Genomic DNA, 6000 nt, shown 5'->3' on the forward strand with positions numbered 1-6000 from the left:
AGGTCAATGGCTGGCGGTAAGGTTGCAGGCCCAAAATGGATGTGCGGCAATTTTGATTTTGCCGCACGTTCATTTTTCGCCAAAAATTTTAAAAAGGCCTTTTTTACAGGTGCACTGAAAAAATGGATTGGCGCACGCCCAAAACCCATGCCTACACTACCGCAAGCCATTTTTCAGCGCACCTTCTTAAAAGGACCCCTGAGTTGTCTAGAGTACCTCTCCATTTGGAAATAGAGATTACACTGTTTTTTTTTTATTTACTTTACCATTGTCTTTCGACTACCATCTATATATGATTATCATTAATACACACCATACAGTTGATTTGATGTTGAAGATTACATAGAACCCCTAACGCAGCCATTCTTGGGCGAAACACAGCCTGTGTCGGGCTTTTTATTTGATTGAGATTCTACAAGAAAGAATACTTTGGCAGGGCCACCGAGAGACTGGGCCAGGCCCAGGACAAGGCCGGCCCCCCTGCCCTCTCGCCACCCCCGGGCCCTCTGCACTGACCTTAAGCACCTCACCTTCGAGGGTGCAGCAAGCAGCGGCAGACCACTCCTGCCTTCCGTGTCCCGCCCTCACGGAAGTTACGTCAGGCGAGGGCAGGACACGGAAGGAAGGAGTGGTCTGCCACTGCTTGCTGCGCTTTCGAAGGTGAGGCGCTTAAGTTCAATGCCAGGGAGCGACAGAAGGCGGGCGGGTCAGACTGCAGGGGCAGCGCAGGGCCCCCCCGGAGGCCCGGGAAATTTTGTACCCCCGTCCCCCTCCCTCTTGGCGGCCCTGTACTTTGAACCATTCACTGATCTACTGTGCTTATTTCCACATTGGATTGCAGATCGTTTGCCTTGTTGGTTCTTAGGACATCACAATTCTGTGTCTGGAAAAACAGTTCTGGCAATTAACTAAGGGTCAGGACACATGCACCCAGATCTTGTGCAAATCTTAAAAACCCAACTGGCTTGTGCTATTCAAGAACTGAGTCTGAGGACCTTGGCAACATGGAAACCCTTGTACAGTATCATAAGAACCCTGTATTTGAGATGTTCGATCCAACAGTACAGTCGCAGCCAGTATTTTGATGGCATCGCCGGTCCTGAGAAGTGATTTATTTTACTGTGCACATAAAGCTTCAGAAATGGTTGTCATGTGACCCATGTGTAATTCATCCACATGGCGGGTTTATTAGCTTACAGGTATATATCGAAATCTGAAGTAGCTTTTTTGCTTTTCATTGTATGTGGGCTGCGTATACTTCTGGTTCCTAAACCTGTGTTTGAGCAGTAGCTAGATGAAAAAAAGATTGCTTTTATTTGACTACAAAGTGAATGTGCTTTCCGTACTGTGTGGGAGAGAAGCACTTCACAGGGTTTTGATGTGTCATAACAGAGTTACAGAAATGAAGTGCACAAGGGCTCATTTTGGTATGAGCTGAGCAAGACTGGAATGAGGCAAAATTAGCTCCAGAGAAGAGACATATTCAGAAAGACACAGGACGTCAAAAATGCCCCCTCTACCCTTCCAAATTGCTCTCCATCTCACACATCTAAGTAGGTCTTGAGCCTACACAGTCAAGCATGGACGAAAGGCTATTCTTTTCTTATCTGGGTTGCATTCACTGTTCCCTCTAAGCTGAGTGGGAGTTCTCTAATTGCACTGCTGCCAGTAGGGGGCAGTGTTTTAATATTGTGCTTTGGATTGCTGTAGACAGACAATTGCCCCTGCTGTTGGTGGGGCCTCAGTGGCCGTGGTTATTTCTTTTGTGGATAGTAATCTATTTATCAGTTTGAAAAGTTTACTGGTATTAAGGAAATTGCCACCAATTATTTTGTTGAAGTGTTGAGTTTTTGCCATTTTGATCTCATTTTTTATATTTTTTGATGGCAGATTTCTATGTTAATAGCGGAGTGTGGTAGCCGTGTTAGTCCACTCTTAAGGTTATCAATAGAAATCAAGCAAAATAAAACATGGAAAAGAAAATAAGATGATACCTTTTTTATTGGACATAACTTAATACATTTCTTGATTAGCTTTCGAAGGTTGCCCTTCTTCCTCAGATCGGAAATAAACAAATGTGGTAGATGACAGTATATATAAGTAAAACATCCAAGCATTTCATTGATAGTCCAACAGTGCTATTGACGAAGAAGGGCAACCTTCGAAAGCTAATCAAGAAATGTATTAAGTTATGTCCAATAAAAAAGGTATCATCTTATTTTCTTTTCCATGTTTTATTTTGTTTGATTTCTATTGATATGTTAATAGCCAAATGACTCTGTATGATTATTCAAAAGTACCTTCAAATCATTAAAAAGAGACATGTTCAAATAACAGTTCCTTGCTGGGGAGGGAAGGATCAACCCAGCAGTCATTCTATCATCAATGAAGCGGGCAGAAAGGAGAAAACAGTTGTCATGCCATCAAAGGTCCCCCTGCAACAAAGTGAGTAAATCACAGGAAAAAATAACAGCAGTCAGAGGACAAAATTATAGAGAAACCATAAAAGGAGAATCTGTTATTTTATGAGAGAACGGAGACAGACAGTCTTTCTGATGAATTCTGATCAATTGCTTTTTGACAGCAGTGAAGAAACGAGGAGACTCTGATACAAGTGAAAGCAACGTATTTGTAATTCGTGGGATGTGGGAGCTTTTCCTCACTGCAATCCTTGGTTAAATTTGGTAATAAGATTCTCATTTCTTCTCAGGGGCGTAGGTAGACCTGCCATTTTGAGTGGGCCCAGAGTTAACCTGGGTGGGCCCTTCTCACCCCCAATGCTACCCCTGTACATACATACAATATAGTGTGTGTGTGTGGGGGGGGGGGGGTTACTGACCCAATGTCTGCCCGTTTCTCTCTGAACCCCCTCCCCCCGGTCCTACCTCAGAGCCATTGTCCGTCGCAATTCCTATAGGCCTCCTGCGCCGGACCTGCAGGCTTCTCTCTACCACATTCCCACCAAAAAAACAAGAAGTGACATCATTGAGGGCGGGACTTGATAGCGAGAAGCCTGCAGGGCCGGCGCAGGATGCTGCCAGCAGTATCTCTGAGGTAGACTGGGAGGGGGCAGATGCCAGGCCACAAGTGAAGAGGGAGAGAGAGTAGTGAGGTGCCGCCACTGAAGAGTTTTGGGGGCCTCATGGGCTGCTGACTGGGTGGGCCTGAGGCAAGAATGGGTGGGCCTGTGCCCACCCAGGCCCACCCTTAGCTACGCCACTGCTTCAGATATCAATGTTTTATGGGGTCTAGAGACCCAGAAAGCAGAGGCTACATGTGCTGTACAAATCCTGTGGAGAAAGGAAAGAAGCAAAGAACTGAGGGGATGGAGAGCATCACATGTAAACAGGGGTGGCCCAAGGCAATCTGTTGTCACAGGCAGGGATGAAATAGTGCCCCAGCCCCCACCCCCAACCAACTCCTTCCTGCCCCTCCCCAACCACAGTCTAGCATCTCTCCCCCCGAGCCTACCTTCTTTTTTTTTCTTAATTTCAAAAGTCAGAGGTGGCAGCAATCTCCATACGCTGATCTGCCGCCGACAGCGGTGTCCTCTCTGTAGTGCGGCCCACCTCCAAGAAAACAGGAAATTACATCAGAGGGGTGGGCCTCAGTACAGAGGAGATGTCGGTGCCGGTGGCAGGGCAGCATATGGGGATTACTGCCACCGCCGAAGGTAGGCTGTGGAGGGGAGTTGAGGAAGAGGGAAAGATGCTGCTTCATAATGAGGCCCCCGCCTCCGTTGGCCGAATGTTAGGGCCACCGCTACCTGTGAAGTCTTTAAAAAACATGAATAGACATGTGATCTTGGGCAAATCACTTAACCTTCCATTCCTCAGGTACAAACTTCGATTGTGAGCCCTCCAAACAGAAAAAATACCTAACGTATCTGACTATACACCACTTTGATAGCTTTCGGACTTACAGGTGATGTATAATAAATAAATAACATTAAATATAATGCAGGAAAGAACACAAGGCAGTGCGTGTTGTCATGTAGATATGTGTATGAACACTTCAGTTGCATGTTGGTTGAAGAGAACCTGTGGAGCTGCATTTTAGAAAAGAGATGTGGAGGGGAGTGCAAACTCCATGGCAGGTCATGTTTACAAAAGGCTCTGCAAACATAAACTTTCTTGTAAAATAGGAGCAGAACTGGGCATCCTAGCCACTCAACGTCCAGAGGAAACTGAATGAGAAGGGGAAAAAGAGCATACTGTAACCCCCTCCCCACCCCTCACACACACACACACACACACGTGGGAACAGCTTTCTAAAACCATTGCTCCCTCTGCAAAGGGCTTGATCCCACTCCGTAATGCCAGCTCTATCCCCCTTCCCCCCCCCCCCCACCTCCACCAGCAGCACACCTTACCCACTTCAACCATACCTGAAACCTTCCCAAACAAAAGAGACCTATAGGGCAGCTGATGCTCCCCCCCCCAAGCAAGAGAGCCCCACCCCATCCAAGGAGGCCCCCATGAGTCCAACATATGATGTTGATGGTAATGATAAACTGGTCTTATAACCCGCTAATATTGTCCCATCCAGACCACACTCTCTCCCCACCCTTCCCACACCCCCTTGCCCTCTGGACGCACCTGGCATTTCACTGTCCAAAAGACTCCCATTCTCAAAGTGTCTGAGCCTTTCCAGCCATTTAAATGCTGCTACTCAGATGTTTAGAGGCTTCTAAAATAAAGGCTTGTTAATCTCTTGTTCTGAGCAGCTCAGTAGGTACATCTATCACTGTATCACCATGTTGGTGGGAATGTCCTATTCCACTTAGAAAATGTTAAAATACCAGTACTGTACTAACATTTACAGTTTATTTGATCATGTTAAACCACTCTAGCTACCAGGGCAGAGTGGAATACAGGTTACAACAGAATATGTAAGATTGTAAGCTCTTTGAGCAGGGACTGTCTTTCTTCTATGTTTGCGCAGTGCTGTGTAAGCCTTGTAGCGCTATAGAAATGGAAAGCAACTCCATTAAAAAGCAGTAAAGTTATACATTCTCACAGAAAAGGAGGAAAGAGGAGATAGGCAAGGGACAAGGGACCCAAAAATGATCTCTATCTGGTGGGCCCAGTCAAACCGACTCTCCAAAAGCCTGCCTAAAAAAAAAAAAAAAAGCCAGACTTTTGGAGCAAGGCTCATCCCAAACATTGCACCAGGCTTTTGGCTTATCACAAACATTGCATTGTAGTAAAACATTAGAAACGCAATGATTTGTAAAGAGCTTTAAGTAGAGAAATAGCTCCCAAAATTCTGGAAAATGTCACTAAACATGCATTCGAATTAGTTACATATGAGGAAGCTCTTGCCAAGTAAACGTTTCCAAAGGCCGATGATGAGATCCATTCTATCAACATATTCTCAGCCAATCAATGAGCTCTGTTGGTTTCTCCTGCTTGTAGCACTTTCTGTAAAATATACATTTCTTCTATTTACAGGTTGTATTGGACTTCAAGGTTTCACATGTCCAAATAGGGAAGTATCCATAAGAACTGAGGAGAAAATGCTGTTCTAATACCATAAAGAATCAGGTATCTACTGTACCTGAATGTAGCTTGCTTTGAACTCATAAGCTAAATCCAAATCCGCAGGAAGCCTTGGGTGTACAATCTCTTACAGCCAGGAGCTGGGAGTGAATACGAGAGAATGGACCATCTTGTTGAGTGCGCTTCGGTTTTTCCTCTTAAGTGACCCGGATGGGCTACTGTCAGAGACCTTAATGGAACACTGGTCTGACTTAGCCTGGCGTCTCTCATATTCTTAACTTCACGCAGTCCCATTTTTAGCAAAATCCATGTCCAGTGCTTCCAAAGTGATATCAAACATACATCAACAAGTTCTGGGTATTAGTGCAGTAATTAATGCGCTCATTTTCCCAAACGCGGAATCAAAATGTGATCCCTTTCCTTACAGGTTATAATACTGGCTCAAAAGTGCAATAGCTGCCCAACTTCTTTGGCACTGCGCAACAACACTGTCCAGCCA

This window comes from Microcaecilia unicolor, chromosome 8, assembly GCF_901765095.1.
Source record: "Microcaecilia unicolor chromosome 8, aMicUni1.1, whole genome shotgun sequence".
NCBI lineage: Eukaryota > Metazoa > Chordata > Amphibia > Gymnophiona > Siphonopidae > Microcaecilia > Microcaecilia unicolor.